Here is a 23,108-nt window from a genome sequence, read left to right as displayed (position 1 = left end):
TAAAGGCATAGTTTATAAAGAGCATTAATTCCAATAACTGGAAAGTAATCATGTGTGGGGGCCTGGAATTGGCCATCCCAAGATATGTCTCTTTGGCATGATGATTATTTGGGGCTGGAAGGCAACTGGTAAGTAGAATTTACTTACCCTTTATAAGAGACATTTACATTGTAAAGGAAATCTCCATCTGTAACGATATCTCCCTCTCTACCAGGAAGAAGGGGGGATGACCTTATCTCTAGAGACTTAATCAATGGGGAAGGCAAGCACTTAAATCTGCATTTGTTTATTGTGCCTGTCTGGTAACCTCCTGTAACTGACTCCCCCCACCCCTAACATCATCCTTTGTCTTCAGCTGGATATGATGTTTGGGGTGGTGGTTTCAGCCATTTTGGTGAGTTGCTTGGCTTGCCTGAGCCTCTCCCATGTATACATTGACAAATAGAAATGGCAAGCAATAGGATATATTGGAGTACACGAGGAAGCCATTTGGTGTAAACCTAATTCGGCCTGACTTTGCATTTTTCCAAAAGGACCTGACTGTGGCCATTGAGCACGCACTGCATATCTGCTTTAAAACATTTACTATGGCAAGAACAAATGGCCTTAAGACAAAGGTGCAACTTCCCCCCCACATTGGCATTTCCTTAAGGATAAGCATCTTTCCTTAGGCTAGGAACTGATTGCTGCACTCACCTTCGACCACCCAACTCACCTGTGACCACCCAGCTTGAGACAACAGACCTGCCACCCTGCTGTGTTCACCGAGACAGCAGACCTATCTGCTGTTTCCATCAATCACTGTGCTGACAGAGCAGTCTCGCGACTATTGTAAAATGGACATTTCAATCCTACATGAAACATCCTGTTTGGGGGTATATAACCACTCTGTGCACCCCACTTCTTCGGTACCCTTTCTTCCTTCGGGAAGAAAGGCCCTGGGCCATGGTCCTCAGAATATAAAGCTTTGTTTAATTTTCTCCTGCTATTCTGTCTCCTGTGAATTTAATTAGTTCTCCAGCCAGACGAACCAAGAGAGGGTAGAGGAAATGTGTTCCTCCCCTACACATGCAAAAACTGCTTCCCCTACAACTTAATATTCATGCTATGTACCTCCTTCGGTTTGTGTAGCAATTCAGTATAGAGACCAAAGGAACCCAGAAGATGCATTGCAGGGATTTCTCATACTATTCCTGAGGTGTACACCACAAGAAGAAGATGAAGCAATGATACGACGATGTTTACTGAACATGCTGGCAACTTCAAGTTCCTTTCTTGCATTTACTCTAGGGAACTAATTATAACACAGGAGAAAACTGGAGCTTTCCTTTAAGAAAGCAATAAAAAGAACAAACTCAATTCTTTCTCTCTTTGGACCCTTTAAGTTCACTGAACAAAAAGTGCTCTCTCTCAAGCTCTTCTGGCCTTGCTCTTTATAATCCCTCCGTTTTTCACAGGAAGTATCTTATACTGCGATCTATAGTCTTGATTCCTAAAAGCAGGTAGGTTCAACCACCACTATTTCAAGCAGTCTCTAAATTTCAGAATTTCTGAAGTTTTCAAGTTCTAAAGTTACCGAAGTTCTAAAAGTTTTCTTAAAGGTAAATAATTTGCCATAGAAACAAAGCTATAGAGATTAGTTTCTCAAATTAGTCCACAAAAGCCAATTTATTACATAATTTCAAAGCAAACTAGATGTGCTAAGCTTTGTAGCCTGGATCTCTGTACATGTACAGTCAACAATGGACCGCATATGCTACTGTGGTCCCACAGATTAGTACTGTATAGCATTGCTGTGTAGTATAGGCTATACTATCTAGGTTTGTGCAAGTATGGTGGGAGAGGAAGAAATTTTCCTCTACCCTTCTAGATTCTTCTGGCTGGTAAGATTAAATTGACATGAGACAGATTAACATGAGAAAAACAAACAAATGCTTAATAACACATATATATGGGAGAAATCTAGGAAAACTGAGTAACTTGCCAAAATGGCTGAAACTCTCACCTTAAATAACATCCTCAGCTAAAGACAAAAGATGTCGGGGACGGGCAGAGTCAGGGACTTCAAAGGGAAGGAAGATAATTTACAAGTAGGTGAAAAGGAGCAAATATTTGGAAAACAAGTGTTGGGCCATACAGAAACAGATGGACACAAAGGGGAGCCCAACAAACAGGCTTGTCTAGGTTCCTCCCTGTCTACCACCTAGTTCATGTTGTGCTAAGGTGATAGCTCACTTCCTGAGACACGTTTTTTACATTCGTTTAGGCAGTTAAGGGGAAGGTAACGTGAAAGACTTCCTGAATCTTTTGTTTCTTAAAAATAACCAACCTAAAGTAATCTCCATGTTGAAGAGACACATTTTGGGGTGGTAAATTTTGTTTCCCTTCAGTACACTCTATGATGTTCGCACAATGACAAAATCACCTAACCACACATTTCTCAGAACACATCCCTTCGTTAAGGGTTCATTAACGCAGGACTGTAGTTCCCTTTGCCTAGAACATCCCTCCTTCTCCCATCCCACCCACCTCGCCTTCGCCTGAATAATTCCTATGCATTCTTTAGTTCTCAGTTTAAACATTACCCCCTCCAGTAAACCTTTCTTAACTAATCCCTCCACAGTGTACCAAGGCCATGTTAATCCTCCACTGTAATCCCATATTAAGTGATAAGTACTTATCAGACTTAGGGTGACAGCTTGCATGTCTCCTCACAGGAATAAGTCTCTGAAAACAGACTGTGACTGCAGTGCCTGGCACACAGGGGCACTCCAAAAATAATTTGTTAAAGCTATTCAGGATATTAAGCCCTGGGTGTTCTATAGTACCTGGGGTTACAGAAGAGCCTAAGACACTGGAGCAGTGCTTTCTGAAAGGACTATCTCTAACTGCATCTTTCTACATTTTTACACATTCCCTTCTATTACTTATCCTTCATGCTTACCAGGATATCTTCCTAAGGAACTTGGAATTAAAAGGGCAAAATAAAGGAACCAATACAAATCTTCCTAACTAAATTTGAATCAGCCCTCTACGATCATAATCAGTGAAAGGAACAACTCAAATCTGACCATATTGAAACTCTTCACTAAAACCTGTATTCTTCATTTTGTACTACTTTACCTGGGTTAGGTTTGCACTAGAACTTGAATCATTACTTTCATGATGCTCACGATGATATTTTCCTTTTGACTCATGAACAGTCTGCTTACACGTGGAATCTGAAAATAAACGTTCTCTTGGGTGCCTAGTCAAATTTAATGACACCCGGCAGCCTTCCAGGCATTCTTTGTTCTCCAGCTTAGTCTTCGACTTGGTAGAATCTACACTGAAGACACTTCCTCCTACAAGCTTCTGGAGAGTATCACAGGATTTTTGCTGGGATTTTGAAACTGATCTTCCTTCTTCTAGATTTGAGGGTTCCTTAATTATCTTGTTGGAACTGTAATCCTGAGAAAACTGGATTCTCTTCCATTTCTCCAAAACACATTTTTCAGAACTGTCTCCAAATTTATTGTACTTTTCTTTCTTGTGTTCCTTCATCTTCTCCCTCTGAGCAAGTAAATGAGCCCATCTTTTCCATTTGCCTTCAGCTTTGGGTTTCACATCTTTGGCAATCTCAGGACTGCTAAAGTTTTTATTTCCATGGTCAAGCTTACTCCCAACATTTGTCAATTTACTATCTTTCACTTTAAAATCTACACATTTATTGATATCCTTTTTAGTTCCATTTGAAGAAAAACTCTGGGAAATCATTTGATTATTATTTGAATATGATGCTTCTTGGAGTTTAACGGGTCCTTGGGATGAAGAACTGATTTTTGGTCTCTTTCATGCAGTGTCACTTTCTACATTCAGTCTGTAAAGCAGTACAGAAACCAATGTTACATTATGATTACACACGATTATACATAATGTTGCACTGTATCATTTTAGTTAGGAAATAACATAACTGGACTGACGCAAACTTCATAAAAAGTAAGAAATGGCTACATTAAGAATGAAGTAGAGGGGCCAGCCGGGTGGTGTAGTGGTTAAGTTCACACACTTTGCATTAGTGGCCCAGGGTCCAGGGGTTCGGATTCCAGGTGCAGACCTGGCACTGCTCGTCAAGCCAAGCTGTGGCAGCATCCCACATAAAATATAGGAAGACTGGCACAGATGTTAGCTCAGCGACAAATTTCCTCAAGCAAAAAGAGGAGGACTAGCAACAGATGTTATCCCAGGGCCAATCCTCCTCACCAAAAAAAAAAAAAAGAAGAAGAAGAAGTGGAAGGATTACTCAACAAATGGGTGTTGCAATAATCAGTTTACTATTTGGAAAAAGTCCAAATTTACAGCTTTATATAATACCAGACAGCATAAATGAAAATTAAAAGGGCTTGGAATTGGTATTTGTTATAAATGTGACAGATTATTAGTCTTAGTTAATAAAAAGCTCATCAAAAACTACTAAGACTCTAGAATAGGACGTCAACAGAAAATTAATGAAAAAGAAAAAGAGAACAGCTAATAAACATTTGGGGAAAGTCTGACTTCTCTAGGAATCACAGACACACTAATTACAACATATCATTTTCTTCTATCAAATTAGCAAAAGATTTTAAAGTAACATTAAATATTGGCAAGAAGTTATAAAGTGGACTCTCTCATATGTTCCTGGTGGAAATGCAAAATGATACAATTCCACAAAATAATTTGACAATATAATTAAGAATTCTAAAAATACTCATATTCTTTCACGTCTCAGTAATTACCATTTTAGAAATCTATACCAAGGTGAAAAAAATCTGAAATGGACTAAAAAATAAAAAGATATTCAATTCAGGATAACTTATAATAGCAAAAAATCAGGCAGAAAGTAAATGCTAAAATTTTGGAAATGACTAAGAAACATATCATTCTATCAAATATGACAGAATACCATAGTCATTTCAAATGATGTTTATACAAAGATTTCAATAACATAACAAAAAATATTGATATAACATTAAGCAAAAAACAAGCAGGGCACAAATCTGTATACATAATGTGATCTCAACAATTTAAATAAGCATAGTAAAAAGGCCAGAAAGAAATGTGCTAAACTATCAGAAACAGCAATAGCTAGAGGTAGTAATAATATTTTCCTTTTTAAAGTAGATATTACTTTGTAGTCAAAATGAAACACAATACAGTAATTTATATTAATAAACCCTTGCGTGTTCTAAGTGCCTGCCACTCTGGAGAGGCAGCGGAGGACACACCACGTAGAGTCCTTACCCTCAAATGGCTTACAGTCCAGCAGGGGAGAAAGAGATGGCAAATAAGTGACTTCCCAAGTAATTAATCATGCAAGAGCAAACTGTAAACATCACAGAGTTTTTATAGGAGTTTTACTTGAGTCTTCATCTGGTTTTATTTTCTTTGCTATCTTCCTACAAAAAGACTGCCTATCATTATCTACCTGTTATTAAGTAACAATAAAACAAAACTTCACATTTTAATGGGAACTTGCTTGGCATCTAATACTATATCATGTAAGGTGTCAACTGTATTAAAGAAAAATCAGGAAAACAACCACTTTAAGAGGCCCCTGCAGTTCTCGGAGCATTTCCATATTCCTCTTTGATGTGTTCTTCCCAATAGCCCTGTGCTGCATATTTCATAGCAATCTACGCACCATGTTCTGTATGGTCATAAATAATGAAAACTCAACATTACAAGGCCTTTTAAAAGACCAATAAAATTAAATCTTAAAATTACCTCTTATCAGCTAGTTTTGTGAAATGCTGTAGTAAGATAGTGCAGTTTTATATTTGCAACCCAAAATACTAAAGTTCTGAGATCTTTTTAGACATAAAAGTTAGACATGCAGCAAATACTTTTTTATCAATGACTTAGTGTAAAATCCATATTCAGCTGAAGCTGAATAGCATCATCCTGGATTGAACGCTTACGCCAAAAGAATAAATGTGAAATTTTGTCAAGATCTAATTATAATTAGCTTATTTTAAAACTTAGTAACCATTTTAAAATGTAACATGCTGCACGAACAATAACTTCTCAACATTATCAGCTCCTAGATTGCTCCGTTGCTCATGATAATGCACATTTAGGATACTAAATTACATACTTAATCTCAACTTAGGTCAATTGAAGAATAAAGTACTTTTCAGCTAATTCTGCCAGTAATGGGTACTGCTGATAGCAATACTGTCATCTCTCTAATAGTAACTGAGGCAAAACTTATCTCCTTTTCAACTCCTGGAATTAAAGACTTGGTCAATGGTGAAGATGCAATTTTATCGACAAAATCCCACAAACTGAAAGTGTGCTGCTTCTAGAAAGGCTTTCTGAGTCTTTTCAAAAACAGACTTAAAGTTGTTGCCCTTTTTACATTTTTATTGATAATACATCTTTATGTACTTAAACCACAGAGCTGGAATTGTGGCAATGGTACAATGTAACTGGCTTTCAGAATGACAAAATTCTCTCTGATTTTCCATCTGCATCTCAGCTTTCGCTGTTTGCACACCAATTTCGAGGCCTTCCCCATAGTTGAATATGGAGATTTTTACAGAAGATGCCATATACTATAAATAAATACTTGTAACCTTAAGGCAAACTAGTTTGCTTACTTTTCCAACAAGTAAATAACAGCAAACAAACCACTTTCTCTGCAGGCAACGATTGTCAGAAATCCTGCACTCGTTTTTTTTGTGGGGTGTTTTTCTTGGTGAGGAAGATTGGCCCTGAGCTAACATCTGTTGCCAATCTTCCTCTTTGCTTGAGGAGGATTGTCACTGAGCTAACATCTGTGCTAATCTTCCTCTATTTTATGTGGGATGCTGCCACAGCATGGCTTGACAAGCGGTGCTCGGTTCACACTGGAGATCCAAACCTGTGAACTGTGGGCCTCCAAAGCGTAGTGTACGAACTTAACCACTATGCCCCAGACCAGCCCCTGCACTGTTGATATTAATGTCTGCAAAAGCACAGTGTTACAGCATTCTTTCATCCAAGTAACCTTTTAAATATGCAATAGCTCCTATAACATATTGTTTAAGTATATGACAAGGAAGTTCTAAAATATCTTGTATGTCAAATAGTTTGTCTTTGTTTATTTATTTATTTATTTATTTATTTATTTATTTTTGAGGAAGATTAGCCCTGAGCTAACATCTGCTGCCAATCCTCCTCTTTTGGGGGAGGAAGACTGGCCCTGAGCTAACATCCATGCTCATCTTCCTCTACTTTATATGTGGGACACCTTCCACAGCATGGCTTGTCAAGTGGTGCCATGTCCACACCCAGGATCCAAACCGGCAAACCCCAGGCTGCCAAAGTGGAACATGTGCACTTAACCGCTGCGCCACCAGGCCAGCCCCAGTTTGTCTTTGACAAAAGAAAATTTCACTACAAGTTACACGTAGAGTGCTTGCCAATATTTGCAAGTGAATATTCAGATATTAGCAATGAATCCAAATGCCATGCCTTGCTCATATTATTGACATTGTTACCCTTATGATGTTATATGATGATAACCCACACAGTGGTATGGTCATTGATCACATGTGGGTTCAGGGATGCAGAAATGTTGTTGAAGTAGGCATTCAACTATTCAGCATTGCAAAGGCTGAAGCCAAATAGCGGCTTTTGAGTAAATTCATGAATCCTTAGAATAATGTAAATGCTAATCCAAAAATAATTCAGCAACATTATTTTTTCCTCCTCCCAAGATTATGTGAACAAGTCTAAGGGGGTAATATACAGATCAGAAGTCTGTTTACACTCTTATACATGGATATAAAATCAAGGGCTAGAAAATGTGCCCTTAAGCAAATCAAACAGTGTTTTAGAACTCAAAAGAAAAGAAAAAAAGTATACTAGTACAAAAGGCATTAAAAACCCAGTCCGAAAAATTCAGAAAGTGATAGCATAACATGATATTTGCGACAGAACATACTTCCACAGATAACAACACAGAAGCAAAGTATCACAAAAACTAGGAGGAGATGATCCAAAAGAAAAGCTGAAGAAGAGTCAGAGACAAGCTGGATTTGTTGTTTTTAGCAAACATAACTGAGCTTGTCTGGAAAGCAGAACTTTTATTTCTATACTTAATGCCATTTTACTTGTTTTCTCATAACTCCCTATTTTCAGAGAAACCTTGATATTATCAACTTTGATCATGCATTATACTTTTTATATTTACCCCCATTAGTGGCAAGAAATTCCTTTACCACAAAATTCTCTGAAATTTTTATCCAAAGAATGCAGAAGTTAAAGATCAATAATCTCCAATATTCTCCTATCCCCCAAGTTCTTTAGTTGTAGCCACATTCAGTTTAATTCACATGGTTTTAAAGCCATTTCAATTCAATAAGCTATATAGTCTCTTCATGGGTGATATGTAAAAATAATTTATCCAAAATTTATAAATCAGGCTCTTGACTTTTTCTGTAACTATATGTAATGAAGTGACAAATAAAAATGGCAAGCAATAGGATATATTGGAGAATATGAGGAAGCCATTTGGTGTAAACCTAATTCGGCCTGACCTTGTCTTTCCAAAAGGGCCTGACCGAGGCAGTTGAGCATGCATTGTATATCTGCTTTAGAGATTCCCTATGGCAAGAGCGAAGGCCCTTGAGATAAAGGTGCAACTTCCCTCCCCCTCCCAACGTTGGCATTTCCTTAAGGATTAAGCATCTTTCCTTAGGCTAGGAACTGATTGCTGTGCTCACCTGTGACCACCCAGCTTGAGACAATAGACTTGCCTCCTGCTACGCCCAGCCCACCGAGATAGCAGACCCACTACCTGCTGTGTCCATCAAGCGCTGTGCCCAAAGGGCAATCTTGTGACTACTGTGGGAGGGACATTTCAATCATATGTAAAGCATCCTCTTTGGGGGTATATAACACAGGGCGCCTTCCCGCTCCGCAAAGGTCCGAAGCGTGTGGGCGGGGCCGCAGGAGTTCTGCCAGGAGGGTGTCCCTGTCGCTGTCCGCAGTCCACCGCCGGAGGGGGGGGGCGGGGCAACGGCCGGGCAGCGTCTGGGCGGCGGCGCGCGCGCGCGCGAGGAGAGGAGAGGAGCGCGCGGCTGCTGGGCCGCCGTCCTGGGAGGCGTGGGAGGCGTCGGCGAGCCGCGCCTGCCTGCCCAGAGCCGAGCCCGGCGGAGTCCGGCCGCGCTGTGCTGCTCTCTCCCGGGCCGGGCTCGTCCGTTCCCCCGGCGTCCGTGGACGGCGCTCCGCGTCCCCGCTGGGCACAGCAGCCCGGGCCGTGCACAGCCACGGCCGCTAGCCTGAGGAGGCCGTCCTTCAGCTCCCGCTCTTCCTGCTCGCCGGACACGGACGACCGGGGCGCCTGCGAAGATGATTCCATCTGGGAGAGGTACCTGGGGGCGTGGGCCTGGGGGCTGGTGGGAGGCGAGCGCGTCCCTGAGGAATAGGCTTGTGCGCCAAGAGGTGCCCGTCAGGTCGCGGGACAGCTGTGCGGCGCGGGGAGCGAGGGGGTCTCTTCGTGCGCTTGAGGCGTTCGTGGAACGGGCGGTGTGTGCCGGGCACGGGGCCAGCCTGGGCATGCGGTGCCCGGGAGTCGGGCGCTGGAAGCGCCAGCCGTGGTCTTGGGTTCTCGGAAGGACAGGCGCGAAGTCGATAAGGACACTGGTCTCGAGGCGTTCTGAGGAGTGCGGGTCTCCCTCTTTTCGAGGCTACGTTCCGTTGGGGTTTTCCTGAAGCCTGTTGTGGCCCTGAAGCTCAGGCCGGTTCAGGGGCAGTGGCCTGTCGAGGGCCACGTAAGATTTGTGTGCAGAGCCAGTGCTTTCCAAAGCCCTTGACTGTGCAGAAGTCTACCTGTTAGGGGTGCAGTGGGGGCTGTCCGGGGAGCGTTGTGAGCAGAGGTATGTGCCCCACACTTGAAAGCATGGAAGAGAAAGCGTGAGGCTGGAGGGTGCTCCGTTCGTTCCCTCCTTGCACAGAAAGTCTGGAGAGTTGACTTTGGGACAAGTCCTTCCTTTCCTCTGGTCGGTGCGTGTTCAGTGGTCTGGACACTTGGTGAGCAAGACTGACAGGCTGTTTGACGTACTGGCCCTCACAGCCTGGTTGGAAAGGACAGACAGGCAGCAACCAATTACCTAGGAGATACGTAAAAGCAATTTTGTGTTGAGTGTTGAGAAAGACGGCATTTCCTGTTAGACTTGGTGACTTAGGCAGTGATGTTGAAGCTGAGAGCAGATGCCTAAAAGAAAAGGAGGACCTGTGCGGGAGAGTGTTGGGACAGGGCAAGGGAGGAGTAGGGCCTGTCAGAGGAGCTGAAAGCATGCCCTGGAGACTGGGGCCGCCGCGTAGGGACTGTAGGGTGGGGAAAAGAAAACTTTTCGATTGAGGCTGGCGCTTTCTCTAGGTTTTTGGGGACTAAGCGTGGTGATTCAGAACGTGGCCTCTGGAGCCAGACTCTGTCACATGGGTCCTGGCTCTGCCACCCACGGGCTGTGTGAACTCGGGCAAGTTACTGTACCATTCTGTGTGTCAGTTTCCTGATCTGTAAAACGGGGATGATTATCATACACACTCCATAGGTGAGTGTAAAGGCGAGAGGATATTTCATATCCGTAAAGTACTTAGAGCAGTGTCTGGCCTTTAGCAGGCGTTAGTAGTGGTTGATTAAAGAAATGGCTAAATGCATACCTAACTATTCAAGGCTTGGAGGCTGTCCCTGGTGAAACGTGTGAACTTGAATGGATTACACCCAACTTTGTTTTGTTTTGTTTCCTTTCCGGCTTGCAGTTGCTACTGACCGCATCTGCAGCACTGTGGAATTAGAAATAATCTGCCTCGACTTGGCTGCTCTTGGTAAAACAATCTAATGCTGTCCAAATTATCCCAGGGAAATAAAAGCCTTTTCAGTAGCATAGTAGGGTTAGGCTTATTTAATATGTATTGTTTATATTGGTTTGTTTAGTGTTTGTTGGTAACTTTGTGTTTTTTCTTTTTCTTTTTTTTTTGGCAAAGCTGCTCGGTTAAAAAAAGCAGATTAGCTAGGAAATGGTTCAGACCCAGAGAAAAGTAGAGAGTCGTGTAAGCAGAGCACGCCTTTCCTTGACTCTCTGTCGAGAGCTTTTGTGATTCCAGCTGCTCTCTGCCTCAGACACGGTGCCCTCTGCGTGTGCAGTCATCTAAACAGTTCAGGTCTGGGACCGTGGAGAATCCAAGGCGGTATAGTCATGCTTTGCTTAACAGTGGGGATGAGTTCTGAGGAGTGTGTCATGGTCAGGCAATCTCGAGACTGTGCAAACACCACGGAGTTCCTAAACCTGGATGGCAGAGCCTCCTACACACCTAGGCCATATGGGACTAATCTGATGGGACCCCCGTTGTTGACTGAAACGTCCCGATGTAGGGCATGACTGTACTTCCCAACTCCAAGGGCACGGAAGTGTAGCCTGTGGGGCTTTGGAAAAGAACAGAGACGCTCAAGGCCTACTCTGGACCCACTGACTCAGAATCTACTGGGATAGGTCCCGGCTTTAAAGACCAGACGTAGTCCTCCTCTGCAGACATCTCATCAACGGTTTTTCACGCTGGGTTTTCCCTCATCTGAGAAAACAGGCCAAGAGATTGTGAGGATCCATAATTAGTGTTTGAATACATTTGGCAGGACTCAGTGTTTTTCACGTTCTGTGATACTGGGATCTGCATCTGCACTGTAATGTGTTAAACCTTGAAATCTTGTCCAAAAGTCATGTCATTACCTAGGGAATCCTTCTGTGAATTCCAGGCAGATTGCCATCTTTCTGCTTCCGCCTCCTCACCTTGACAATGGGGAGAATAACGGTAACCTGCCTTTTGGATGTGAGGATTAAATGAGACAGTTGGTGCAAAGCAGTCGGCACAGGATCTGGCACAAAGTGAAGCCTTCAAGAAATTATGATTGCAGTAGTTTTGATTTCCCTCCAGTCGGAATACAGTTTAGTTGAAGTTAGTAGCTGTGCCACAGCTGTGTCTCAGGCTGGTGTCTGCCGCCCTGAGCTAAGCCATAAAAATCCCTGGAATAACTTTTCAAAAGCCTGTTAGCCTCTTGAGGCTCCTACACTTTTTTATTTTATTTTATTTTATTTTATTTTATTTTATTTTATTTTATTTTATTGCAGTAACAGTGGATCCTAAGATGATATAGCTTTCAGATGTACGTTGTAATATATTTTGAATTCTGTGTAGATTACATCGTGTTCACCACCCGAAAACTAATGATAGTCCGTCACCTCACATGTGAGCCTCATCACCCCTTTGGCTCTCTCCCCTCCCCCCTCCCCCTATGGTAACCACCAATGCAATCTCCTTTGCTCTGTGTGCGTTTGTCGTTGTTTTTATCTTCTCCTTATGAGTGAGATCACACGGTGTTTGACTTTGTCCCTCTGATTTATTTCACTTCACATAATACCCTCAAGGTCCATCGACGTTGTCACAAATGGGCGGATCTCATCACTTCTTAGGGCCGAGTGGCATTCCATTGTGTATACATACCACATCTTCTTTATCCATTCTTCCCTTGATGGGCACCTAGGCTGCTTCCAAGTTTTGGCTGTTGTGAATAATGCTGCAGTGAGCCTAGGGGTGCATGTGTCCCTCTGCATTGGTGTTTTCAAGTTCTTTGGATGAATAGCCAGCAGTGGGCTAGCTGGATCATACATATGGTAGATGTATTCTTAGTTTTCTGAGGATACTCCATCCTGCTTTCCGTAGTGGCTGCACCAGTCTGCCCTCCCACCAGCAGTGCAGGAGAGTTCCCTTCTCTGCACATCCTCTCCGACACTTGTCTCTTGTCTTGTTAATTAGAGCCATTCTGACCAGAGTAAGGGGACATCTCCTTGTAGTTGTGATTTGCATTTCTCTGATCGCTAAGGATGTTGAGTCCCTTTCCATATGCCTGTTGGCCATCCGTATACCTTCTTTGGAGAAATCACTGCTCAGATCTTTTGCCCGCCTTTTCAATTGGGTTGTTGATGTTTTTTGCTGTTGAGATGTATGAGTTCTTTCTGTGTTTTGGATATTAACCCCTTATCCGATATACGGTTTGCAAGAATCTTCTCCCAGTTGTTAGGTTGTGTTTTGGTTTTGTGGATGGTTTCCTTTGCGGTGCAGAGGATGTTTTTTGACTTTGATGTAGTCCCGTTTGTTCATTTTGTATTTTGTTTCCCTTGCCCAGTCAGACGTGGTACTTGAAAATAGGCTGCTAAGACTGATGTCAAAGAGCACACTGCCTATGTTTGCTTGTAGACGTTGCATGGTTTCGGGTGTGACATTCAAGTGAAAGCCGAGGGAGGAGGCTGCAGTTCCCCGAGAGCGAGCGTAGCGGGGACCCTGCGTCCCTGTCAGCGCACCTTCCCGCTCCGCGAAGGTCCCAAGCATGTGGGCGGGGCCGCAGGAGTTCTCCCAGGAGGGTGTCACTGAGGAATAGGCTTGTGCGCCCAGAGGTGCCCGTCAGGTCGCGGGACAGCTGTGCGGCGCGGGGAGCGAGGGGGTCTCTTCGTGCACTTCAGGCGTTCGTGGAACGGGCGGTGTGTGCCGGGCACGGGGCCAGCCTGGGCATGCGGTGCCCGGGAGTCGGGCGCTGAATCCCCAACCGTGGTCTTGGCTTCTTGGAAGGACAGACGCGAAGTCGATAAGGACACTGGTCTCGAGGCGTTCTGAGGAGTGCGGGTCTCCCTCTTTTCGAGGCTACGTTCCATTGGGGTTTTCACGAAGCCTGTTCTGGGCCTGAAGCTCAGGCCGGTTCAGGGGAAGTGGCCTTAAAGATGCTCTGGTAAGGACAGCATTTGGTAGAGAGATGTACAATGGTTAAGATCATGTGTCTAGTCTTATTAATCATAAATAAAGGTAAAAGAGCCCTTAAATGAGATCTGTGGGGAAACTCAACACAAGAAGCAGATGCTTAACTTCTGTGGGCACTTCTGGAAGCATCCATTTCATGGCCAATGTCTCTGCGTTACATATGCAACAGTGTTTCTAGGTGCCAACACCTTCGGCCAGCATGTGGGATATGAAGGTGAATAAAACAGACCATCCACGGGGGCTTTATTTCCCTTTAGAAGGACTAAAATATTTTGGTAAAATGTGATGGCTGCCAAAATAGTAAAATGCACACTGTGGGATATGACATATAGCATGTTATACAGAATAAATTAAACTACCTGGTCAAAGTGATTTCCTGATTACGTTTTTTCAGACTCTTCAGTCAGTGGTTTCCACCTGAACTGGGAAGGTATTTCTGTTTTTTTGTCCATAAGCATCAGCTCAGTGCCTATGGTTAATGTTCAGAGTTAACCCATTTTTATTATAATGCCTGTGGTTTTTGTATTTGTTGTTGTTACTTAATATCCGAGCTCATCTTCCCATTTAATGTCTTTTCTTTCAAGCATAAAATTTCCCCGCCTATGCTGAAATAGCATTTTCAAGAAGAAGGGTTCCCATATGAGTGTGTAGTTTTAGGGCTAAAAGCAAAGATCTTCTTAAGGTGAATACAAAAACTCCACTCTCTAAGTTAGCCTTGGTGCTGGTTAAGACCCAGAAGGTGGCAGGTAGAAGGAAGTGCTCAGGCCAGTTTGGGAAATCAATGGGAAAGTGTAAAAGTGGAATTTCTTAATAATACCCCATCCTGAAAACTAAGGTGACTTTGTTTTTACTCAATAATATAATGAGTTTTATTTTGAGTGATGCTGGATTTAATGGCTAAATCAATATGTGTATTTAGCCTAGGGCTTTATTTCTACAGTAAGTGACAGGAGATAAGCAGCCTTAGAGTGTGTTAATTGGTTTGTGTTTAGCATTTAGGCCAATCAGCAGTAGCAGAGGTGCCCTGGGCCACTTCAGGCCTGGTAATGGGCTTTATCTAAACCAGGCTTTGTTTATGTTATTGACTGGAGTTGAATTGCTCCTGTTTCTTATACACTTGAATGTTAAGCTGGATTTGCAAGTGTAACTCAAGAATTAGCCCAGGTCTGGAACAAGGCAAACCAAATGAAAAGCAAGTATCATGCCATCCCTGGCATAGGACAGCTGTGAGGGGTAATAAGAGCTGGAGAAGACTTAGCTGGGTGAAGAAAACTTTAAATCAGTCATCAGAGCTCGAGGGACCACATGCGAAACCAGGATTTCTCAAATTCAGCACTATTGCCGCTTGGGGCTGGATAATTCTTTGGTGGGGGTTATCCTGTGCATGGGGGGGATGTTTAGAAGCATCCCTGGCCTCCTTCCAGCAGAGGAGAGTAGCACTCCTGCCCCAAGTTTTGACAAACAAGTGTCTCCAGACATTGCCGACTATCTCCTGGGAGCCAGCATCACACTGGATTGAGGACCACTGGCTTAAATGAGGCTCAGATATAGCTTTGGTCCTTGCAGAGGTAGGCATGTATGTATGTGTGTATGTATTTCTATTAGATGCTAGAATTTTAATAGTTTGGAGATTTCACGTAATTATCTGCATTTTGGGGTTCTCCTTAAATATGAGGAGATCTTTCCTCAGTGCCACATGGTAATTACCAACAGGAGGTGGTTAGTAGCTGTCTCTTTTCAAAAAGACACATGCTGTCCAGGCCCCCCTCTGCTGTGTCTCTCCCAGGCTGCTTCTCTCATTTGCCTGCACTGGCTCCTGGAGGCATTTGCTTTTCTAACTCCTGCTTTACCTTTTGCACTGTCAGAGGCTTATCCCTTCACGCCAGGAGGATTTGGGATCAGATGGAACTGAACTTAGGTCTTGGCTTGACCATTACCGCTTTTGAGACTTCTCTCTGTCTCAGTTTCCTTATCTGTTGTATGGTTTAGCCTCAGGAGCATCTGCAAAATGGGAATGTTAACATATTCAATTTAGAGAAGTTAGAGACTTAAAAGGGACCATATCTGAAAGCCCTAGAACTTAATAAATGTTGCTCCCCTGTTTCATTTTTTCAAATGCCCCTGGGCTTCTGTTCCAAAGGTGCGCAGACTCATAAGATTAGGCCATTTCCTCCCTTTCTCATTTGCATCTTTTCAGGCCCTGGCGACTGGAGCCTCTATCCATCAGCTGACAATGGCCGTCAGGGCCGCCACACTTTGTTTTTATGAACTATGAGGGGAAATGGGGGTTTATGAGGCAACATCAAGGGAAGCCGCTTCAATACTACTTTTCTCTCTTTCCCTTCAAGGACAAACGTCTGGGGACCAAGGCAGTTAGATACGGTGCCCCCGTTACACACACACACACACACACACACACACACACACACAAATCAAGCAGGAAGTCAGGCATTCAGGACATGCAGCACGGATTCGGACTCAGCTGGCGTCTGTGAATTAGCTCCTAGGACCTTGAGGTCCTGAGTAATTTCTCCTGTACTGTCTCACTTGGCAGCTTCCATCCTGCTGGTGGTCAGAGAAAGTGGGACGTTCTGAGTTAGTTTCGCTGGTGCTTCAGTGGCCTTTACGCAGCTCCTTAAACTGTGGGGTCTTGTCCTGGAGTCTTTGCACATGCTGCTCCCTCTGTCTCACGTGTGCCTCTCCTCTCCCCCAAACCCTTTATCTAGTTACTTGTTCCCTTCCTTCAGCTCTCTGCTCAATTGTGAATTCCTCAGGGAAATGTCTTCTGATCACCTGATTCTGTTAGTTTGTTTCATGGCCTCATGCTCCTCCTCTCAAAGCATCTGTCATTGTTATGCTGTAGTCTCTTTAATAAGTATTTGTCTTCCCCAATAGACTTGCACTTCTCTCAGGTCAAAGGCCATATCTGATTTGGCACACTTTTATATCCTTAGCTCCCAGCATAGTGCCTAGAACATATTAGGTGCTCAATAAATATTTGTCAAGTGAATGAGAGAATAGGTTTTCCTGGAGTAGCAATCTCCAGATTCCAGTGGCTTAACACAGCAAAGGGGTCTTTCCCCTTCAGGCACGCTTCTTGTCCAGAGCAGTAGGCTCCAGCCTCTGTCACGTGTCATCCTTGTTCAGATCTGTAGGCAGAGGCAGCCTCTGCCATCTGGACTGTTGCATGGTCAGTGTGGCCAAATGTGCACCAGCTCTTAAATAGCCTTCCACCCAGAAGTGACATATTTCACTTCTACTCACATTGTATGGGCTAAAGCAGGTCACATGTTCTTGCCTAACCTCAGTGGGGTGGGAAGTGCAATGCTCCTGTGTAAAAACCAGTTTAACCATCTTGGCTATAAGACCTGTGTGAACTACAGCCACTGACCTTGGGGAATCAACTCTGCCAAGTCAGCCTTTCATTTTAGCTTAATTTATCCTGGCAGCGTGGGCCACATCTCCCTTGTTCTTAGGAAGCCCACATTAGCATCCATTCTTCCATTCCTTCAACTAACATTTTCAGAAACTGCATTCTGGGCCAGGCCCAAGGTGAGCAATGAGGCCAAAGATGAGTAAGGCGTGGTCCCTGCCTTCAAGAGGTCTATAGACTAGTATGGGTGGGAGTTTTTAATGTGTTTATAGTCTAAGTGGCTTTACAGTGTGGAAAGTGTAATTTTTAAATATAGTTTTGTTTGTTAAGGTAGGGCTTTTAAATTGAGGTTCAAGGAAACCCGGCAATCTCTGGATATATTCTTGGATGTCTGTCACTGTCAAGTCTGAGAAGTGTTCGTCTAGGGGGATATTTACATGGAATCAAATAAATGCAACAAAGTCTGATGACTTCACAAAGACACATTATGTACAGTGCTGAGGGAATAGTCAAGAGGGAATGACTGATTCTGCCTGTGGGAAGTGAAAGAAGCCTTCACAGAGGAGAGATTGTCTGAACTGGGTATTGAAGAAGAAGGCAGAATGACTAGATAACTTGTTAGAAGAGAGAGTATGTTTTGGAGCTGATAGCTGATTCCTAGTCTGGGATTTGCCATTGATCAGCTACATGATATTAAACAATTCTCTTAATCTCTCTAAACCTGGGTTTCTCTTCTGTAAGAATGGACGTGACAACACTCCCTGTTGTGAGAACGGTTAGCACACATACCACATTCACAGCTATCATTACCAGCTTGAGAAGGAAAAAAGAGTCCAAGTATGGAGGTACGTGTGCAGTGGCAGAAAGCTAAGACACAGCTTGGCATGGTTAGGAAAGTGGAAGTAGTTCAATGTTACTAGAGCTATGGATTGCTAACTCAAATTCCTCCAGGGGCCAGGCAGGTAAGATCAACAAGTGAAACCAGAGAATAAAGATGGGTGGAGACTATGGCAAACTGGAGAGCCCACCTGTTGCCTGAAAACATTGAAATTTAACTGTTTAAAACACACGAGCAGGTACAATAAATCATGACTTCAGGCTGGGTTTGGCTGGTGGACTGCCAATAACAGCCTGATAACAGGTATGTGTGTGGTCATGAGTGTGTGTGCTTGTGTGCGTGTGCATGAAGAAAACGGGTTTGGAATGGAGACAATGTGAGGGATTATAATAGAAAGGGAGGCAAAATTACAAGGACTATATGAGGTTGAGATCTGAGTTACAGAAGTGAGGATATGAAATCTATAGATTCCAGGCTTCCCTTCCCATGTGTTATTCAAACCAAAATTAATGAAAGCCGGGCCAGGGTCAAAGAGCCTTTGGAGTTTCTGGAAGAGATTGAGAGGGCTGTAAAGTTGGAGAACAGAGTAGATTCTAGACCTGAATAATCAGTTAATGCCTTTTTAATGATTGTGAAGGAGATATGTACAAGTTCCAAGTCAATCTCAAGGATTAATTAACCAAGGCAACAGGGCCTGTGTCTCAGCAGATAAGCCAGCAGAGAGTGGCTTGCAGACAAGCCCATTTTACCGTCAAACAGGAAGACACAGATTCACATCTTACCTCCTCTCACATGGCATCTGCGGAAAGGACTCAGCATTTTCCTGTCAAAGTGTATGAGTTTGAGGTGCAGGGAGAGGAGAAATGATATGCAAGAACACTAAAAAGAATGGAAGGTTTTTTCCTCATCCAATGAGCCAAATCTAATAAAGAAAGCTCCAGGGAGAAGAAAATCAAGATTCAGGCAGCTGAGAAAACCTGGTTAGAGGAATCTTTTCTAAGCGCTATTGAAGATTTCCTGAAATTTGTAATTACACTACCATAGCTTTTTGTTTCTCAGAAGCCACTAATATTTTTTCCATTGTTTATGAAAATGTCCAGGTACCCAGCAATAAATTTTGTACATCACAGCCTCGGCTGACATGTCCCAGTTGGGAAGACAAGCTGAAAAGCATGAGACAGTTAAATGGCATTTCGAGGCTTGAAATAGTACATTATAATTTTGCCCTTGTCTCTACCCCTGCACTCCAGGAGGTATAGAGGCTGGGCCACATTCTTTATATTCCCTGTGCCTGTTCAAGGGCCGGGAACCTGGCAGGTGTTTGATCAATGCTTGTTGAATAAATAAATTTATTAAATAAGAAATTCACAGTAAAAGCCCAAGTGTGTTTGGAGAGGTCGCAACAAAGAGACCAGATCTTAGATTGGAGCTATTGTTAAAACGTGCAGTTCAGCAGAGTGGTCGGGGGCACGGTCATCGAGAGCCAACTACCCAGTTCCTATTCCTAGTTTTACCACTTAAAAGCTGTGTGAATTTGGGCAATTCACTTAAGACACTTGCCTCAGTTTCCTCTTCTATCAAAATGGTGAAGAGAACGTTATCTCCCTCAGGAGGTTGTTGTGAGCATCACATACATTAGTTGATATTAAATCTATGGGAAGCACACAATAGAATTCAATCAGTATTATTCCTGGGGTGTTTTCTGGTAACATTCAACACACATTTATGCAGATACCTAAAAGATCCTTGAATTTTCATTTAAGTGCCAGGTACTGAGTTCATTAATTTTGTAGGCTTAATTTTCTTTAATCCTTGATGACTGTGTTTTTCTGTACTTCAAATATGCCAAACTTGTTCCTACCTCAGGACCTTTGCACAAATGATTCTCCTCAGGTGTTCTCGAAGGGCTCTGTTGAAAAGAACACCCACTCCTACTGTCCCTTTCTCTTCCTTACCTGCTTCATTTCCTTGGTGGCGCTTTTCATCATCTGAAGTTGTTCATTTGTGGTCCATCTCTCCTACTGGAATGTGAACTCCCTGAGGGCAGGAACCTCGTGTTGTTCGCTGCTGTACCCTGGGGGCCAGTTCAGTGCCTGGCACATGGTGGGCACTCCCTGAATACTTAGTGAATGGACGAATGAAAATTCTGTCATCACCATTTTACACATGAGGACAGCATGTCTCAAAAAGGTGAAGTCACTTGCCCACTATATATAAGCAAAGGGAGAGAATTAGGATTTATAGTCATGATTCCGAGGTCCGGGCTATTTCCACCACACCTATGTGACTTAATGTGTTGGAAACTACTCCTGGCTGTTACAGTGAGCTAAAGCTCTTGAACACAGCCCTTCTCCCAAAGGAGCTATGCTGAGCCACCAGAGAAAAGATTTTTAAGACAAAATTAATAAAATTGATGGTTAAAAATAGATGACCCTATTACACCTGTACTTGGAGTTAGCCAAACGGGAGGTTAAGGATATAGTCTTCTAGATACCCAGTCTGCCCAAGATTTCTGACTCCAGCCACAAGTTCAGGGATCCTCAGGGCCACTCTCACTTCAGACCAGCTGGTTACAAATTTGGGGGTTCCCACAACTACCCTCGGGTGCAATATTTCACCAGAATGACTCTCAGAGCTCAGGAAAGTGCTATACTTATGATTGTGCTTTATTAAAGCAAAAAGATACACATCAGAACCAGCCAAAGGAAGAGGCGTCTAGGGCAGAATCAGGCAGGCAGTTCCAAATGCAGAGCTTCTGTCCTCCTCAGAGCCTCATCCTCCGGACATCAAGTGTGGCCATTCGCATGTGGTATTGCCAAGGCAGGACGTTCCTCCAAGCTTTGTTGTCCAGAGTTTTCATTGAGGCTCCATGACTTCGGCATGACTGATTGAATGATTGCCCATGTGGTTGAGCTCCATCTCCAGCCCTCCTCCCCTCCACCCACGTCAGGCTGCTGCTGCGAAGCTCAAAGCCTCTGAGCACAGGGTTGGTCTTTGTGGTCTGGGCAGGGCCAGCCCCCTCTCAGGCAGTTGGGTAACAGTTTATAAACTATCTCTGGGCCCCGCTTTGAGGAACTTCATTAGCATAAACTATTCGGGTGCGGCCCCTCATGAATAACAGAGACATTCCAGTCACTCAGGAAATTCTCCCAAGAGCGAGGACAAAGGTCAGACCTCTCTCTAGAGGCCAAATTCCTTACTCCTCAAGCTGCCTCTCCAATTTTTTGGATTTAAGTTAAACCAACATTTCTCAGCTAAGAGTTCTTGGAATCCCACCCAGGGACATTGTCAGGTAGGAGAGACGTTTTTGGTTGTCACAACTGTGGTGGGAGGTGGTGCGACTGTTACCAAAATATGAACAGACCGATTTTGCCCTCTCACACGCTGTCTTGCTCCTGCAAACACAGCAACTCTGATGAGGCTGTCCTTATAGGTAAGGATATAGGAATCTGCCTACAAATGTGGTAGTCAGACCAGGCCCCAAATATCTGATTCTGTTCACCTAGACATGCTCTAAGTCAGAGCAGCTCACAGGTGTGAGTACGGCTGGTATATACTACATCATTCTACAAGCTACGTGGACAGGGCGTTAAATAACACTGAGTCACATAATTAGGACATTACTCACATTTTACTTCTCTTTCTGTCTGATTTTTCCAAGGAGAGTGTCTGAGTTTGGGGCTAGTGTATCTTTAACACCTCTCTATTGTTAGCTTACCTCCTTGTTTTTTATAAAGAAAGAGTGGTTTTCGACTTGGACCCTTTATTGACAATATCTACGTAAAATTTTAAAGTGTACTTCGTTTCTGTTTCTGATATATTTGTGCTTACCAGATCATCTATTTTTGGCAAATGATACCAGTTATGTTAAGTTTCCTTATACATATAATTTCTCTCAAGAAGTACAAGTTCTAATTTAAATGAGAGCTTTTTATGTAAAAGTCATTCAATTGAAAGACGATATTAAGTAAATGTGGTAGAAACTTGTGGTGCTCACTCATATCTGGTCCTCCCTTTGGGCATCCAAGGGGACTCTGTCCCGTTTTCCTGCAGGTAAACAGGGCCGGGACATTAGTCCTGGCTCAGAGGCAGGCTGAGGCAGGGAGTAGCCCACGTGATCTCCCCACTGTCACTCAGCCACCATCCACCCAGAAGCCATGTGCTGAGAGGACCGTAAGCACTTTCTGGTGGAGCCTCCCTGAGGTGGGGGCAGAGCACAGCTCCTGCCAGCCAACAGTGGGCACGTGGCATGAGCAAGAAGTAGGCATTGTCTGCATTAGACAATTGACACCTGAGGATTCGTTTGTTATTACAACACAGCCTAGCTCTCTTTGCAACACAGAAATTAGTACCAGGAGTGGGGTGATTTTATAACAACAACTGAAAATATGCAGCATTAGCTTAGCAGTTGGAAGATGAGGCGCCTGGAAACTGCTGTCAGAGGCCACTGGCATGGTTCTCCCTGGTGGGCAGCAGCAAACATTTGGTCACACTGTCCCTTGTGATAACTTGGGAGGCAGACCATGCACCTGATTGACTGATGGCTCTAAGAAAGAATTGGAAAATAAGATACTAGGAGTGTGTGTTGGCTGCATGTGGCAATATATTGTGTGAAAGCAATGAGCTAGGAAAAAATTGGTCAGTTTGTAGTCAGAAACAAAAAATAAATGAATAAAGAGATTCCAGCAATTGTTTGCATAATCATAGTCATAGAACAGGAGGTATGTAGTTCTGGCCAAAACAGAAACCCTTCATGGCAGTGCTGTCCAGAGCTGACTCTTTCTGTTGAGGAGTTACTGTTTAAATGAAGTCCCCTGTGTGAGGAGGGCACATCTCCAGGATCAGTCATCAGCAGAATCATGGAGTTCATGTGAAATCAGAACTAGGGTTCTTCAAGTTGGAAAGAGTCTTCAAGGAACTCCCTTGATGAATAAGGCTAAGATATAGGTTTAGGATATTTAATGCTGAAGGGCTGAGGGAGGCAAGAGCCTTGAGAAGAAAACACAATTTGGAAGGAAAGGCAGGCTCCATGGATGGTACCCAAGGGAGATTGGGACAGCCAGGATTATGCTGAGAAGGACT

At 43.5% G+C, this 23,108-nt stretch overlaps 1 protein-coding gene and 1 pseudogene across 1 annotated transcript in view; one reads left to right on the top strand and one right to left on the bottom strand.

Moving 5' to 3' along the window:
* LOC138921438 (transcriptional protein SWT1-like) overlaps nt 1-23,108 on the bottom strand; it is a 49,483-nt pseudogene that overhangs the window by 3,487 nt on the left and 22,888 nt on the right.
* LOC138921418 (ral guanine nucleotide dissociation stimulator-like) overlaps nt 9,069-23,108 on the top strand; it is a 140,541-nt gene continuing 126,501 nt past the window's right edge. Inside the window, exon 1 of the mRNA XM_070255202.1 lies at nt 9,069-9,376. The gene's annotated coding sequence lies outside the window, so the exon portion shown is untranslated. The remainder of the gene's footprint in view (nt 9,377-23,108) is intronic.

Source organism: Equus caballus, chromosome 29 (genome assembly GCF_041296265.1).
Source record: "Equus caballus isolate H_3958 breed thoroughbred chromosome 29, TB-T2T, whole genome shotgun sequence".
Lineage (NCBI taxonomy): Eukaryota > Metazoa > Chordata > Mammalia > Perissodactyla > Equidae > Equus > Equus caballus.
Note: the sequence above shows the minus strand (reverse complement) of the source record. Positions and strands in the feature narration are given on the sequence as shown.